Source organism: Phaenicophaeus curvirostris, chromosome 18 (genome assembly GCF_032191515.1).
Source record: "Phaenicophaeus curvirostris isolate KB17595 chromosome 18, BPBGC_Pcur_1.0, whole genome shotgun sequence".
Lineage (NCBI taxonomy): Eukaryota > Metazoa > Chordata > Aves > Cuculiformes > Cuculidae > Phaenicophaeus > Phaenicophaeus curvirostris.
In genome coordinates, this window is record NC_091409.1 from 15,917,259 (window position 1) to 15,934,800 (window position 17,542).

The window sequence follows — 17,542 nt, forward strand, 5'->3', positions numbered from 1 at the left end:
CTCAAACTCCGACAGGGGAGATTTAGGCTGGACATTAGGAAAAAATTCTTCACAGAAAGGGTAATTGGGCAGTGGCAGAGGCTGCCCAGGGAGGGGGTTGATTCACCTTCCCTGCAGGTATTTAAGGCACGGGTGGACGAGGTGCTAAGGGGCATGGGTTAGTGTTTGATAGGAATGGTTGGACTCAATGATCCGGTGGGTCTCTTCCAACCTGGTTATTCTATGATTCTATGATTCTCTGGACCCACCTAAAGGCCCCCAGACCCTTCTAGAGACCCCCAGGGCTGTTCTAAAGGCCCCCAGGCCCTTCTAGAGCCCCTCTGAGCCCTTCCAAAGGCCTGCAGACCCTTCTAGAGCCCCTCATGTCCCTTCTAAAAGCACCCAGACCATTCCAGAACCTCCCAGGGCCCCTCTAAAGGCCTCCAGACCCTTCTAGAGCCTCCCAGGGCCATTCTAAAGGCCCCCAGACCCTTATAGAGCCCCCCAGGGCCCTTCTAAATTCCCCCAGACCCTTCCAGAGCACCCAAGGGCCCTACTAAATTTCCCCAGACCCTTCCCCCCGGGGCCCTTCTAACTTCCCCCAGACCCTTCTATTGCCCCCCAGTGCCCTTCTAAAGGCCCCCAGGCCCTTCTAGATCCCCCCGGTGCCCTTCTAAATTCCCCCAGACCCTTCTAGATCCCCCCGGGGCCCTTCTAAATTCCCCCAGACCCTTCTATTGCCCCCCAGTGCCCTTCTAAAGGCCCCCAGATGCCTCTAGAGCCCTTTAGAGACCTTCATTAGGCCTTCAGGACATTCTAGAGGCCCTCTGGACCCTTTTTAAGGCCCCCAGACCCTTCTAGAGCTCCCCCAAGCCATTCTAAAGACCCCCAGACAATTCTAGAGCCCCTCTGGACTCTTCTAAAGGCCGCCAGACATTTCTAGAGCCACTCTAGACCCATCTAAAGGCCCCCAGACCCTTCTAGAGACGCCCAGGATCGTTCTAAAGGCCACCAGACCCTTCTATGGGCACCCAGAGCCCTTCTAAAGGGACCCAGACAATTCTAAAGCCCCCCAGGCTCTTCTAGAGCCCCACCAGGGCCCTTCTGAAAGCCCCCAGATAAATCTAGAGCCACCCACAGCCCTCCTAAAGGCCCCCGGACCCTTCTAAAACACCCCAGATCCCTTCTAAAGGCCTCCAGACCCTTCTAGAGCCTCTCAGGGCCCTTCTAAAGGCCCCCAGACCCTTCTAGATCCCCCACGGGCCATTCTAAAGGCCTCCAGGCCCATCTAGAGCCCCCACAGGCCCTTCTAAATTACCCCAGACCCTTCTAGAGTCCTCCAAGGCCCTTCTAAATGACCACAGACCCTTCTTGGGCCCCCCAAGGCCCTCCTAAATGAACCCAGACCCATCTAGAGCCCCCCAGGGCCCTGCTAAATTCCCCCAGACCCTTCTGGAGCCACCCAGGGCACTTCTAAAGGCCCCCAGACCCATCTACAGCTCCTCAGGGCCTTTCTAAAGGCCACCAGATGCTTCTAGAGCCCCTCAACACACTTCTAAAGGCCCCCAGACCCTTCTAGAGAACCTCTTGACTCTTCTAAAGACTCTAGACCATTCTAGAGCCACTCAGCGCACTTCTAAATGCACCCATACACTTCTAGGCCCCCCAAGGCCCTTCTAAAAGCCCCCAGACCCTTCTAGAGCCTCCCAGGACACTACTAAAGGCCCCCAGACCCATCTAGAGCCCCTCATGTCACTTCTAAAAGACCTCGGACCCTTCTAGAGAATCCCAGGGCTTTTCTAAAGGCCCCCAGGCACTTCTAGAGCCAATCTGGACCCTTTTAAAGCCTCCAGACCCTTCTAGAGCCCCCCAAGGCCATTCTAAAAGCCTCCAGACTATTCTAGACTCTTCCTAAGCCGGTCTGAAGGACCCCAGACCATTCTAGAGCGCCTCTTGACCCTTCTTAAGGCCCCCAGACCCTTCTAGAGCCAATCATGTTGCTTCTAAAAGCCCCCAGACCCTTCTAGAGCCCCACAGGGCCAATCTAAAGGCCCCCAGACCCTTCTAGAGCCAATCTGGACCCTTTTAAAGACCCCAGACCCTTCTAGAGCCCCCCAGGGCCATTCTAAAGGCCCCCAGACACTTCTAGAGCGTCCCAGGGCCCTTCTAAATGAACCCAGACACTTCTAGAGACCCCCTGAGCACTTCTAAAGGACCCAGACCATTCTAGAGTGCCTGTTAACCCATCTTAAGGCACCCAGACAATCCTACAGCCCCTCATGTCCCTTCTAAAAGCCCCCAGACCCTTCTAGAGCCTCCTAGGGACCCTCTAAAGGCCCCCAGACCCTTCTAGAGCTGCCCAGGGCCCTTCTAAAGGTACCCAGACCCTTCTAAGGCCACCCAGAGCCCTTCTAAAGGCATCCAGACACTTCTAGAGGACCCCAGAGCTTATCTAAAGCCCCCACACCCTTCTAGAGCCTCCTAGAGACCCTCTAAAGGCCTCCAGACCCTTCTAGAGCCCCTCCAAGCCGTTCTAAAAGCACCCAGACCCTTCTCAAGGCCTACAGAGCTCTTCTAAAGGCCCCCAGACCCTTCTAGAGGCCCCCAAGGCCCTTCTACAGGCCCCCAGACCTTTCTAGAGGGCCTCTGGACATATCTTAAGGCTCCAAGACCATTACAGAGCACCTGATGTCACTTCTATGGGCCCTGAGACCCTTCTGGTGCCTCGCAGGGCCCTTTAAAAGACCCCAGACCCTTCTAGAGCCCCCCAGGACCCTTCTAAAGGCCCCCTGAGCATTCTAGAGCCCCTCACATCCCTTCTAAGGGCCCCACACCCTTCTAGAGCCCTCCAGGACCCTTCTAAAGGCCCCCAGACCCTTCTAGAGCACTTCTTTACCCTTCTTTAGGCTTCCAGACAATTCTAGAGCCCCTCATGGCCCTTTTTAAAGCCCCCAGACCCTTCTAGAGCCTCCCAGGGCCCTTCTAAAGACCCCCAGACCCTTCAAGAGCCCCCGCAGGCCCTTCTAAAGGTGCCCAGACCCTTCAAGAGGCCCCCAGGGCCCTTCTAAAGGCCCCCAAACCCTTCTACAGCCCCACGGTCACTTCTATATGCTTGTAGACCCTTCTACAGTGCCACTGGACTCTTTTTTAAACTTCCAGTCCCTTCTAGAGCTCCTCACGTTCCTTCTAAGGGCCCTCAGACCGTTCTGTAGCCCCTCATTTCACTTCTGGGGGCTCTGGGGCATTTAGAACAGTCCAGAGGGGCTCTTGAAGGGGCTGGGTGCCTTTAGAAGGGCCCTGGGGGGCTGTAGAACGGTCTGGGGTCATTTATAAGGGTCCTGGGATCTCTAGAATTGTCTGGAAGCATTTAGAAGGGACATGAGGGGCTCTGGAAGGGTCTGGTGGCCTTTAGAAAGGCCCTGGGCGGCTCTAGAATGCTCTGGGGGCCTTTAGAAGTGCTCTCGGGGACTCTAATAGAGTCTGGGGGCCCTTATAAGGGATGTGAGGGGCTCTAGAATGGTCTGGAGGCCCTTAAAAGGGACCAGAAGGATTCTAGAAATTCTGGGGGCCTTTCGAAGGGCTCTAAGGGTCTCTAGCTGGGTCTGGGGGGCTCCAGAAGGGTCTGCAGGTCATTAGAATTGCCCTGGGGGGCTCTAGAAGGGTCTAGGGGCCCTTAGAAGGGATCTGGAGGGCTCTAGGAGGGTCTGGGGGCCCTTAGAAAGGCCCTGGAGAGATCTAGAAGGGTCTGGGGGCCTTAAGAAGGGCTCCAGGGGGGCCTAGAAGGGTCTGGGGGCCTTTAGAAGGGAACTGGAGGGGCTCTAGAAGAGTCTGGGGGCCTTTAGAAGGGCTCTGGGGTTCTCTAGAATGGTGTGGTGGTCCTTAGAAGAGACGTGAGGGACTCTAGAATGGTCTGGGGGCCTTAAGAACGGCTTTGGGTGGCTCTAGAAGGGTCTGTGGTACTTTAGAAGGGCCTGGGGTGCTATAGAAGGCTCTGGGGGCCTTTTGAAGGGCTCTGGAGTGCTCTAGAAGGGTCAGAGGGCCTTTAGAACGGACATAAAGGGCTCTGGAAGGGTCTGGGGTACTTTAGAAGGGGTCTGGAAGGCTCTAGAAGTATCTGGAGGCCCTTAGAATGGGTGTGAGGAACTCTAGAATGGTCTGGGGGCCTTTAGAAGGGTCTTGAGGGTCTCTAGAAGGGTCTGGGGAACTTTAGAAGGGCTCTGGGGTGCTCAAGAATGGTTTGGGGTCCTTTAGAAGGGCCCTGGGGGGCTGTAGAACGATCTGGGTTCCTTTATAAGGGTCCTGGCATCTCTAGAATGGTCTGGAAGCATTTAGAAGGGACATGAGGGGCTCTGGAAGGATCTGATGGCCTTTAGAAGGGCCCTGGGGTGCTCTAGAAGGGTTTGGGGGTCTTTAGCAGGGCTCTTGGTGGCTCTAGAAGGGTCTGGGGGCCTTTAGAAGTGCACTGAGTGGCTCTAGAAGGGTCTAGGGGCTTTAAAGGTGTCATGAGGGGCTCTAGAAATCTCTGGGGGCCTTTAGAGAGGCCCTGGGGGGCTCTAGACTGGTCTGCTGGCTTTAAGAAGGGTCCAGAGGTGCTCAAGAAGGGTCTGGGGGCCTTTAGAAGGGACCTGGGAGGCTCTAGAAGGGTCTGGGAGCTTTTAGATGGGCCCTGGAGAGCTCTAGAAGGGTCTGAGGGCTTTTAGAAGGGCCTTAGGGGGGTCTAGAAAGGTCTGGGGGCCTGTAGAAGGGCGCTGAGTGGCTCTAGAAGGGTCTAGGGGCTTTAGAGGAGTCATGAGGGGCTCTAGAACAATCTCAGGGCCTTTAGAGGGGACCTGGGGGGCTCTAGAAGGGTCGGGGGGCATTTAGAATTGTCATGAGGGGTTCTAGAAGGGTCTGGGGTCCTTTAGATGGGACTTATTGGGCTCTAGAATAGTTTGGTGGCCTTTAGAAAGGCATTGAGGAGCTCTACTAGGATCTGGGAGGCTTTAGAAGGACCCTGGGAGGCTCTAGAAGGGTCTGGGTTCATTTACAAGGACCTTGGGGGCTCTAGAATCTTCTAGGGCCTTTAGAAGTGCCGTGGGGTCTCTAGAAGGGTCTGGTGGCCTTTAGAAGTGCCCTGGGAGGCTCTAGAAGGGTCTGGGGGCTTTAGATGTTCCCTGGAAGGCTCTGGAAGGGTCTGGGTGCTTTTAGAGGGGATATGAGGGGCTCTAAAAGGGTCTGGGGGCCCTTAGAAGAAACGTGAGGGGATCTAGAAGGGTCTGGGGGCATTTAGAAGGGGCCTTGGGGGCTCTAGAAGGGTATGGGGGCTTTTAGAAGGGACATGAGGGGCTCTAAAATGGTCTGGGGGCCTTTAGAATTGCTCTGGGGGGTTTTAGAAAGGTCAGGAGGCCCTTTGAAGGGACGTGAGGGGCTCTAGAATGTTCTGTGTGCCTTTAGAAGGGCTCCAGTGGGATGCACAAGTGTCTGGAGGCCTTTAGAATGGATCTTTGGTGATTTAGAATGGTCTGGGGGCCTTTAGAAGAGCCTGGGGGGCTCTAAAACGGTCTGGGAGCCTTTAGAATTGCTCTGGGGGGCTCTAGAAGGGTCAGGAGTCCCTTCGAAGGGACGTGAGGGGCTCTAGAACGTTCTGTGTGCCTTTAGAAGGGCTCCAGTGGGATCCACAAGCATCTGGAGGCCTTTAGAACGGATCTTTGGTGATTTAGAAAGGTCTGGGGGCCTTTAGAAGAGCCGGGGGGGGCTCTAGAATGGTCTGGGGGCCTTTAGAAAGGCTCTGTGGGCCCTAGAAGGGTCTGGGGGCCTTTAGAAGGGATCTGGGGGACACTAGAAGGGTCTGGGGGCCTTTAGAAGGGCTAAGAGGAGCTCTTGAAGGGTCTGAGGGCCTTTAGAATGCTCCTGGGGGTCTCAAGAAGGGTCTAGGGGCATTTAGATGGGTCCAGAGGGGCTCTAGAGGGGTCTGGGGGCATTTAGATGGGTCCAGAGGGGCTCTAGAATTGTCTGGGGGCCTTTAGAATGGCTCAGGGGAGCACTAGAAGGGTCTGGGGGCCTTAAAAAGGTTCCAAGTGGCCTCTAGAAGGGTCTGAGGGCCTTTAGAAGATCTCTAAATGGCTCTAGAGGCGTCTGGGGGCTTTTAGAAGGGCACTGGGTGGCAATAGAAGGGTCTGGGTGCCTTTAGAAGGGCCCAGAGATGCTCTAGAAGGGGCTGGGGGCTTTTAGAAGGGGCATGAGGTGCTCTAGAAGGATCTGGGGACATTTAGAAGGGGCCTTGGGGGCTCTAGAAGCATCTGGGGGCATTTAGAAGGGACATGAGGGGCTCTGAACCGGTCTGGGGAACTTTAGAATTGCTCGGGGGGGCTCTAGAATGGTCTGGAGGCCACTAGAAGGGATGTGAGGGGCACTAGAATGGTCTGGGTGCATTTAGAAGGGCTCTAGAGAGCTCTAGAAGGGTCTAGAGGCCATTAGAAGGGATCTGGGGGGCTCTAGAAGGGTCTGGGGGCTTTTAGAAGGGCCCTAAGAGGCTCTAGAAGGGTCTGGGGGCCTTTAGAAGGGCTCTGGGGTCCTTTAGTAGGGTCTGGGGACCTTCAGAATGGCTCTGGGTGCCTCTAGAAGGGTCTGCAGACCTTTAGAAGGCCAAAGAGGGGCTCTAGAAGGGTCTGGGGTCCTTTAGAACGATCCTGGAGTTCTCCTAAAGGGTCTGGGGGCCTTAAAATGGTATAGAGTGCCTCTAGAAGGGCCTGAGGGCCTTTAGAAGGGCTCTAAAGGGCTCTAGAGGTGTCTGGGGGCCTTTAGAAGGGCATTTGGGGGATATAGAAGGGTCTGGGGGCATTTAGAAGGGCCCTGGGGGGCTCTAGAAGGGTCTGGGTCCTTTAGAAGGGCCCTAGAGACATCTAGAAGGGTCTGGGGGCCTTTAGAAGGGTGCTGAATGGCTCTAGAAGGGTCTGGGGGCTTTAAAGGTGTCATGAGGTGCTCTAGAAGTGTCTGGGGGCCTTTAGAGGGGCCCTGGGGGTCACTAGAAGGGTCTGGGTGCCTTTAGAGGGGACCTGGGTAGCTCTAGAATGGTCTGGGGGCTTTTAGAAGGGACCTGGGCGGCTCTAGAAGGGTCTGGGGGCTCTTAGAAAGGCCGTGGAGAGCTCTGCAAGGGTCTGAGCGCATTTAGAAGGGCCTTAGGGGGGTCTAGAAAAGTCGGGGGGCCTTTAGAAGGGCACTGAGTGGCTCTAGAAGGGTCCTGGGGCTTTAGAGGAGTCGTGAGGGGCTCTAGAAAGGTCTGGGGGCCTTTAGAAGGGCTCTGGGGGGCTCTAGAATGATCTGGGGGCATTTAGAATCGTCCTGAGGAGCTCTAGAAGGGTCTGGGGGCCTTTAGAAGGGCCTTATTGGGCTCTAGAATAGTTTGGTGGGCTTTAGAAAGGCACTGAGGAGCTCTAGAAGGATCTGGGAGTCTTTAGAAGGGCCCTAGGGGGCTCTGAAAAATGCAGGGGGCCTTAAGAAGAGTCCAGAGACACTCTAGAATGGTCTGGGGTCCTTTAGAAGGGCCCTGGGAGGCACTAGAAGGGTCTGGGTGCTTTTAGAAAGGGCATGAGGGGCTCTAGAACGGTCTGGGGGCCCTTAGAAGAAACGTGATTGGCTCTAGAAGTGTCTGGGGCATTTAGAAGGGGCCTAGGGGGCTCTAGAAGGGTCTGGGAAATTTTAGAAGGGACATGAGGGGCTCTACAATGGTCTGGGGGCATTTAGAATTGTTCAGGGGGCCTCCAGAAGGGTCTGGAGGCCTTTAGAAGGGATCTGGGGTGTTTTAGGAGGGTCTGGGGGCCTTTAGAAGGTCCCTAGGGGGCTGTAGAAGGGTCTGGGGGCCTTTAGAAGGGCACTGAGTGGCTCTAGAAGGGTCTAGAGGCTTTAGAGGAGTCATGAGAGGCTCTAGAAGGGTCTGGGGGCCTTTAGAGTGGCCCTGGTGGGCTCTAGAAGGGTCTGGGGGCCTTTAGAAGGGACAGGAGTGGCTCTAGAAGGGTCTGGTTGCCTATACAAGGGCCCTGGGAGGCTCTAGAAAGGTCTGGGGGCATTTAGAAGGGCCTTGGGGGGTCTAGAATGGTCTGGAGGCCTTTAGAGGGGCCCTGGGGGGCTCTAGAAGGGTCTGGGGTCCCTTAGAAGCACCCTAGGGGATCTAGAAGGGTCTGGTGGCATTTAGAAGCACCCTGGGTGGCTCTAGAAGGGTCCGGGGGAATTTAGAAGGCCCCCAGGTTCTACTACAGACCCTCAAGACCCTTCTAAAGGCCCCCAGACCCTTCTAGAGCACTCCAGGGCCCTTCTCAATGCCCCTGGACCCTTCTTGAGCCCCACCCCGAGCCGTTTTAAAGGCCCCCAGACCCTTCTATAGCCCCTCAAGACCCTTCTAAAGGAACCCAGACCCTTCTAGAGTCTCTCACGCCCCTTCTAAGGGCCCCCAGACCCTTCTGGAGCCCCCACCACACTTCTAAATGTCCTCAGACCCTTCTAGATCCCCTTATATCCCTTCTAAAGGCCCCCAAACCCTTCTAGAGCACTCCAGAGCCCTTCTAAAGGCCCCCAGACCATTCTAGAGCGCCTCTTAACCCTTCTTAAGGCCTCCAGATGATTCTAGAGCCCCTCATGTCCCTTCTATGTGGACGAGGTGCTAAGGGGAATGGTTTAGTGTTTGATAGGAATGGTTGGACTCCATGACCCTGGAGGTCTTTTCCAACCTAGTGATTCTGTGATTCCATGATATCTTCTTGACAGAGCCCCAGCACTCTGTCCTCTGAAGCCAAGTGAGCTCCACTCAGCAGAAGGGACAACCAGGGACGGGAAGGAGGAATTGCCCTGATTCCATTGTTGTCTGTTGGGCTGACTCTGTGCTGCACACAGAAGATATGATAACTGTTCTGGAACCCGTTCTGTCTGGGACCAGGCATGTCTTCAAGTCTTCAGGCAGAGCTGGAGCAGCTCACCACATGCCTGCTTCCTGGAGGGTCAGTATGGACAGAGCAGCACTGGCCAGTGTGCCATCAGGACAGTAGATATTACTGCCCACCCACAGAGGATGCCAAGAAGCACACACTCATGCGCCAGCTCTCCCAGCGCAATTCCCACGACATTCATTTAATTTGGCTCCAGTGACACATTCAGGCAAGACCCTGGACTTGTCCTGAAGCAGCACATATCCCAAACCCCACTGCACCACAAGAGCCACCTCAAACAGAAGCACGGCAGCACAGAGATGAGAGCTGGTGTCTGGCTTCATAGCACTGCTGGACAGTGGGAGGAGAGGAGAGACACAGGGGAACTCTCCAGCCTGGACACAGCTCCTACCTGGACACAGCAGGTTCTGACAGTCAGAGGCTTCTCTGCCACTCTGACCGGTTTCCGGTCACGAGGTGCTGCCACTTTGCTTTGGAATCCATCAGCCCTTTCAGAGGGCTCCATGGACTAATGGATCTAGCCTGTGGCCGTGTCTCAGCCACCTGGAAGAAGGAAAAACAGGACTTTGAAAATCCAGAATCCCATTCATGGCAGACCCAAAGGGTACCCCTATGTCTCCAGGCTGGGGCATCCTTCCTTAATGAAGAGCAGGAGCCCTCCCCACCCTGTTTCGTAATCAGACCACATTAAAGCTTCAGAGCTAAGATTCATAGAAGTAAAACCCCCAGCTATTTTCCCTCCTTCAGCCAAGGGGCAAGGCTGGACAACCTGTGTTGAGCACTCTGTGCCCTCCTGGAGCAATCCAGTTGTCGTATGTTACCTCTTCTTTCAGGACGCAGGGACACACTCCCACAAGCTTCACTGGCCGTGGGCAGCTGCCCTCGTTCCCAGGGCAACGGGCATGCCCCAGCACCACTCAGTGCAGGAGTTCACAGAGAAGGAGGCACGATGGCAGACACAGGCAGAGGGCACTCAGGGGTGCTCAGCGCCTGCCTGGTCCCCACAGAAGAGCAGAGCCTGCCTGCGCTCCCTCGATCCAGTGCAGCGCCTGCCAGCTCAGTGGAAGGGAGACCCCAAACACATGGCGAGAGCCCAGGTCTCCCAAACTCTCCAAGAATATGGCATCTCTTTGTCTTCCCCAGCCCTCCCTCACCAACTGCTCCAAGGCCCTCAAGTTTATTTTGCTCACCCTTGCACCACGCATTGCAGCTCCATCAGCTCCCACAACAGTCCATGGCTGCACCAGGCTGGGTGCTTTCCTGGGAATGTTTTTAACCTGAGCCCTAGGGAGGCAGCAGAGCTCCCCAAGGGAAGGGTCTGTCCGGCATATTGGACCCTCTGATCCTCTCGGAAGGGAGTCACCTACCCCTAGAATGGAGTCCTTAATCTCACAGCAGGCTGGAAGGGGAGCTCTTAACCCTATAGACGTCATGCTTGGAGCTGAAGTCCTTTACTCCACAGCATGCTTGGAGCTGGAGGCCTTCACCCGGCATCACACTGGGAGCAGGAATCCCTCACTGTGCTGCATACTGGGAGCTGGACCTCTTCACCCCACAGCATGTTGTGACCTGGAGCCCTTTACTGCACTGCACACTGGCACCTGGAGTCCTTCACCTGTGGCACACAGTGAACCATGGGGGTCTTCACCCCGTGAAGATGGTGGCAATGGAGTCTTGCATCCCAACATGTGCTGGAAGCTGCAGTCCTTACCCCAATGGCACATGCTAGCATCCTTTCCCCCACAGCAGCTGGGAACTGGAATCCTTTGCTCCACATCACGCTGGGAGTGGCATTTGTCACCCAGGATATGACAGGAGTGGCGTTCTCCATCCCATGTCATGAAGTGATCTGGAGCATCACCAAACCGCACAAGTGACTTAGAGCCCTAGACCCTCAGCCTCTTGGGAACCGGAGTCTTTATCCACACAATGTGCTGGGAGTGGAGTCCTTCACTCCACTACGTTCTGGGAGATGCAGTTCTTCACCTCCACAGCGTGCTGTGAGCAGGAGTCTTTCACCCTGTGCCATCCTGTGAGATGACACCGTTCACCCCAGGAGATGCTGAGGCCTGGATATTTTCAACCCATTGACATAAAGAGTTCAGAGTTGAGTCGTACAGTTCAGTTTCGTCTAAGCAATCGGTTTTTGAATGTTACCCAGAATGTCCCTCTAAGAGCTTGGTTTCTTTCCCCGAGAGCACGTTTCTGCTAGAGAGTTTCTTTCCCAGACACTGCTCATTCTTTGAAGATGATAGCGCCTTGTGTGAAGGATGATCCATGCTGGACAGGTGTCTCTTCTGTAATCCCCTCTGTTTGGAATTTCTTCCTGTCTCAAATCCAAGGTCAAGCAGAGATGGAGCCAGCTCCAAACAAGCAAGAGTTTTGACTGTTGTGAAGTTTCATAATAACATTACAATTAGACCTTGGGAAGTAATAGAATATGCACAAGATTGCTGTGGAAATGTATCCATCTGCATGTAAGTGGGAAATCTCTTCTGTCCCCAGCTTCTGTCTCACTGCACGTGACTGATGGAGATCACTCCTCATGCTGCCCAGGTCTGACAAAGGGCGCTCACTTTCTAAAACTCCAAAAGGAGGCTTACAGAGTTGATTTGTCGGCATTTTCAGTATCACTCCCTCAATCACACCCATTCCCCTCACACTCTCACCCCATAACCCTGACCTCTCACCATTCTTCCCTCTCCACGCCTTCCCTCTCTCCTCCCCTTCCTCTCTGCCCTTTCCCAGACCCAACAATCCCTTTCCCAGACCCACACCCCCCTCGCCCTGTTGTCCCACAACACCACAAAATGGCACTGCCTCCCTCCCTCCCCACCTGCCTTTTCCCGCCTGTCCCCATCATGACACCATTGTGAGGAGATTTCTGTGCAGGGCTTCAGAGGAAAAAGTCTTTTGAAAAAATAAAAGCAGACAAAAGTCTCTGCATCCTGCACAGAAGGTGCCAGGAAGAGCCCAGAGGGGGCTGTGTGGGGCCTGACCAGGCTGCTCTGATAGCCCGCTTGGCAAAAGGAAGGAATTCTCTCTTCTCCGCAGGTCGGTCCGCTTCTCCAGGCTGTCACAGCTCAGCGAACGTAGTGGTGTGAAATAATCTACAAGATGAGCTTCACAAATACCTCATGCCCTGATCCATGCCTGGCTAAGAGAAGGCAGTGAATGGGTGACCTGATGTATGGCCTGTTGTGCAGTTTCTCTTTATTTTCCTCTTCTGACAGTTAACCTATGCCTTAATTTCTAAAACTGGTAATAAGCTTACATGGAAATATTCTACATAAACCTGTATTTCAGAGTCTTGTTCCAGCAGAGAGTTTTAGAGTGCGACAACAAATGTGGAAAGCTTCCCTGAACAATTTGTCGTTCTGATACTTTTGAATAAATTGAAGTTGACTGACTTTTATTGTGGATCAAGAGGCTTGCTTATATCAAGTTTTATTATAGATTTTGTTTTCTGATGGAGGCTCACTGTTTGAGTTTGTGTTAGAGTGCAGGGGACAGCAGGGACAGGAACATGGAAAGAGACAGAGACAGGGACAGGGGTGCTGCAGGTGAGGAACAGAGATCTCCTCTCAGGGAGCCCTTTTTACGGTCCAAGCCACATCTTGTGTGTCCAAACCCTCCCTTCTCTGCTCCAAATCGCTTTTTACGGCTCAGAGTTTCAGTTTTAGGGTCCAAAGCTTTGATTCTAGGGTTGAAAGACTCCTTTCTAGGGTCCAACCTCTCGTCTTTCGTGTCAGCGGCTCCCCTGCCCGGTTCCCTGCCTGCTGACACTGCGGGCACCCACGTCCCTGCGTACCCCAAGAAGGAGCTCAGCCCAGAACTGGGGAGTTCCTGGGTCTGCTGCCACTCTGACTCGGACACTGGCACTGCTGCTCTGTATTTCTTGCTCTGCGGGTGGTTAGCAATACCTGCTACCCCTGAAGCCATCCATCAGGAATCTCTCTCCACACCCCAGCCTGTCCTGGCCAGGAGGATCAGGGCACTGGGATGGGGGCAGGGGGCTGAAAGGGCGCTGGGCTGGTTCCGTGGGGCTCCAGGACAGGCAGGCTGGTTTTCCAGGCATGGAGGTGGCTGCTGGCGCTGGCTCTGGCTCTAGTGGGTGCTGGGATGCACAGGACGGCTGGCCGGGAGCAAGGGGCAGCTGCTGGGGTCGGCATGGATTCACGAGGCTCTGGAGCGGTTCCTGTGCAGAGAAGAGGTCGCTGAGGCCCGGCTGCAGTGCTGAGCCAGTGCGAGGGCACTGGGCAGCGCTGGGAACACCGTGGGATGTGGGTACCAAGGTGCACATGGGAGCTGAGGGGATGGGGAGCTCTGTGCAGAAAACGGGGCGCCCTGCCCCCCTATGCTGGGGCTCTGCTCACCTGCCCATGGCTCATCTCCTCTCAGCCCTCACCACCCGGACAGAGATGTCAGCAGAGCCTGCCCAGTAACTGACTGGGCACTGCAGAACCCCTGGCCTCTGAACGCCTCTTGGTCAGGAAACCCCGTCTGATACACAAGTTTGGCAAATCTCCGTCCCAGCAACTCACCGTCTCCTCTTCCTCCACAGGCGGCACACGCAGCAAAACACCATCCCCAGCAGCATGCAGCCCAGGACTGCTGCAATGCCTTCTGAGCAGTAGCTCCAGAAACCTTTCAGCGCCACAGTCTTCGAGTTTTTCTCACCATCCTCACCTGGAGGAACAATTCTGGAGTCAGTATGTCCTGCTCGCTGCTGGCGATGGTGCAGGAGGTCTGGCATTGCCAGGAAATGTTCTTTCTCACTTTGTCGGCATCTCTGACACACTGAACATCCCGGGGCTGCAAGATTTCCTTGGTTTCAGCAGTAACAAAGGAAATAGCCAAAGCCTTGGCAAATCGGAGCACTCTGGAGCCTCTCTTTCTCCCCCAGCTTTGGGATGGCCATAATCCCATTTTCCCTCTAAGCTGTCTCCAGTCTGTCTGTTCATCCCTTTGGATCCCAGCTCACAGCAGGGATTCTCCTCTGTTGTGCCTCGGGTGACTCCCCGCAAGCTCCGGGATGCAGGTTTGGCAGGAGATGCATTCCATTAAGAGCCACATTTCCCATCACCTACTCAACACGCTTTGCATGGGCCTCCGTCCCCAAACAGCAAAGTTCTGACATCCTGGAAGCTGGGGGTGGTGGGTGGTGAGCACGTCCTGCAGCCGCAGGGGGTTACGAGTGAGCATCGCTCTGGTGAACTGGTGGCAATGACTCTGCACCCCAGAGCTGACGCTCCTTCCCAGAGAGCCACTCCAGGCTTCTTTGAGAACAGCTGCTCCGTGCTAACGGTGTGAGGCAGCGGCACCAGGGGAAGAGCCTGTGGACCCACAGGGATGCTGACAGATGGCGCTGGGTGACCGAGGGACAGCAATTACCTGGTGCGCCTGTTGACTGGATTGGCCCTGTTTCTTCATCAGAGATCGGTGCTGCCCGAACGCCTCCTTCCCAAAGCGCCTCCTCGTCCACAGTCCCACCGTCCGTATCTTCAGAAAGACAGAGGGTCGGTTTAATTGGTAGTAACCATTCTTCATCAGGAATGCAATAACTTCAGAAGGCCAAAGACAGCAATAAGGCTTAGAAACAAAGCTTGGGCTTTTGGGGCTGCACCTCATCACCAGTCCAAACAAGGTGTCATTCACGGAGGAAAATTCAAGTGCTTGGCACTTCCCAGCGTTCCCGTAGGCAGCAATACCTGAGCTGACAGGAGACTAGGAGGTTGCATGGGACCATCTTATCACACTTAGTGCATCTTTGGTAAACCTTAAGATGATGGTATACGCCTTCCTTCAGAGGGGACAGGGAGATGCTGCAGCCACTTCATAGACTCATAGCATCATAGAACCATAGAACCATAGAACCATAGAATAGTTTGGGTTGGAAGGCACCTTGAAGATCATCTAGTCCCAACACCCCTATGATGGGCAGGGACACCTCCCACTAGATCAGGCTACCTAGTTCAGCTGGGAGAGAGCCCTGTGGAGAAGCACATCCCATCCTGCCACCTCCGTCCCACAGGAAGGGTCACAGACACACACAGTGAACTGAACCCCAAGCTCTGGTCACCATGTCTTGGGCACTTTCACCAGTGGAAGCAAAGAGCCCACAGACCCTCAAAGCCAAAGGGAAACCACAGCCAAGTTATCTAAAACATAGCCGGGAACAGAGAGTGAAGCCACCAGAGACTGAATCCACAGCCCTCTGTGTTTGCTGCTTCTGAGTGAGCTGTGTGGCCTCAAGCTGGATGTCCAGCTTCTATCTGTCCCTGTCCCCAGGGTGTCACCCAGAGTCCTCAGACACCAAGGAGAACAACAGGGGTGGACCAGGCCAGCACGCGCCTGCAGCCCTGGCAAAGTCTGCCAGTGTCGCTGACCCCAAGCTGCCTGCGTGTCCTCTCTGCCACCCTGGGCACTCTCAGCGTGGCCTGAGCACCCACAGCTCCTGCCGGCTGGATGCCAGTGTCTACCCAGAACAGCTTTGGCCAGGGGCAGCAGCTGTGCTGGGCTCAGCTAGGACCAAAACTGCAGCAGAGACTCTGGACCATCCCTGCGGCCCAGCAGCGCCTGCAGGTGTGACAGTGCACGCTGGCGCAGCGAGGCTCCGGTCAGTCACTTCCTGCTGCCGCAGGGTCTGCCTTGTCCGTAAGAGTCTGTAAAGCCTTCCCAAGTGCTCTGGCTAAGGGGGCAATATACCCACCAGGTTCTGCTTTCTCCAGCTCTTCCAGGATTTCCTTCAGGAGGTCTGATGGAAGCTGGGAAGACTTCCTTGCTTTGGTGTTATCCTTTGCTCTTTCAAACCCTTAACAGAAAGTATCCAGTTAAATTTCTCACTAACACAATCTTGACAATGAGCACTTGGTCTGCGCATTCAGCCCAGAACGCCGACCGCTCCTGGGACGCCAGGTGGGCTCCAGTGCGGGATCAGGCTGAGAAGTTGGAGCTGGAGCCACACCTGCACCCAAACACCCATGGTGTTTCCATCAAACACGGTGATCACCCTGTCACAGCTCAACAGCAGGACATGAGGGGATCGTGCAATGGGGTGGCACACGCGATGCAGGTCTGTGTTCTCACACCTGCAAGAGCAGCCTTGCTCCCGTGCGGGCTTTGAGCTGGCAGCTCCCGAAGGAGGTCCAAAGCTGACGTACCCATGCGATCTTCCTGCAGCTCAGTTCCGGGACCCAGCTGGGAAGCTGGAGATCCGTTGCCTCCAGCCACGTCTATAAACAAACAGAAGAGAGCAGCTCCATGAAATATCTCAATCTACTTCCAATCAGAATGGCGGTGAATGCAGTTCAAGCCTTCGTCCCTCCCTTCCACTCTGGGGCATCGCACAGACGGTTCCTGGCTGCCTAGACCGTGCTGATCCAACATAAACCAGGCGGGGAGCTGTCAGGAGAAAGGACCACCCGGAACTCACACCAGCTCTAACTTCAGCCCCAGCCAGCTCTGCAGCCGGCAAGGGAAGCAGTGAAGGGTGGGAGAGGCCGGCAAAGAGCTTCCCAGGGCACAGCACAGCCGACCCCTTCCCCTCTGCTCCTCCGCATGTGAGAATGCTGGCCAAGAACGTAGGATGGGAAGTGTGCTGAGAGCAGAGCACAAACCCCTCGGTGCCCGCTCAGTGCAGCGACCCCGACACCTTTGGGGGCCCCCCCGATGCTCCCAGGTCGGGCTGAGAAGCCGGGCGGCTTTTGCCTCTGCCACAGCTGGAATCCCACAGGTTTCCATGAGGTGCTGTCCTCAGTTTCGTTCCCCAGGACATGCAGTGGAGCTGCCAAGGCTCACCCAGCCCAGCCGGCTCTGCTGCTCTCCCAGCCCTGCTGCCCCTTGAGCAGCGCTAGGCACGGCGCCTGCTGCCCAGGGCTGGGTGCCAGCCCCTGCCCACCCACCTGATGGTCGTGCTCGCCACGGGGCAGCCTGGACAACCCGCGTTTCCAGGGACACCAGGAGGAGGAGGATAAGGAGGCGAGCTGGGGCCATGGCCCCCCGTGCCTGCACCATGCTGCCAACACTGCTGCTGGCACTGCCGGAGCGGTGCCCGTGACACGGCACAGCCCTGCCCATCCCAGTGTGGCACCGTGGGGTCTGTGACCTCACAGCCCTGCCCATCCCAGTGTGGCACCGTGGGGTCTGTGACCTCACAGCCCTGCCCCAGCTGCTGCCACATCCCTCCCCAAGCACCCATCGTAGCACACCCTGCCCCGGACCTCCCAAGCTCGGGACTTGCCTCTTTCCTGCGTATTTGGTGACATAAACGGGAGGTCAAGTGTGGAGTTTGGGGAGAGATGCTCACATCAGCATTGCTGCCCCATCCCAGCATCAGCACGAGGCTCTGCCTCACTCCTCCCGTGTGGAAGCCCCCACAAACCGGCATTCGGCCACCCTCTGCGCCTGGCGTTTCCCTGCAGAAATGGGGGCTGTTTCTTTTTCAGTGAAGTTTTGTTCCTGCTCTATTGAAAGTTTTTATTCCTGTTCTGTTTTCGTCCTTCTTGGCGGGGCAGAGGCAGGGGTTGGTGAAAGAGCAGAGACCTCTGAGGCTCCCCTTGAGCCCTGGTGGCACCGAACATAAACCCAGAAAACACAGTGAAGTCCAATAAATCTCTTCATTCGCACCCAGCCCCTGTGCTCGC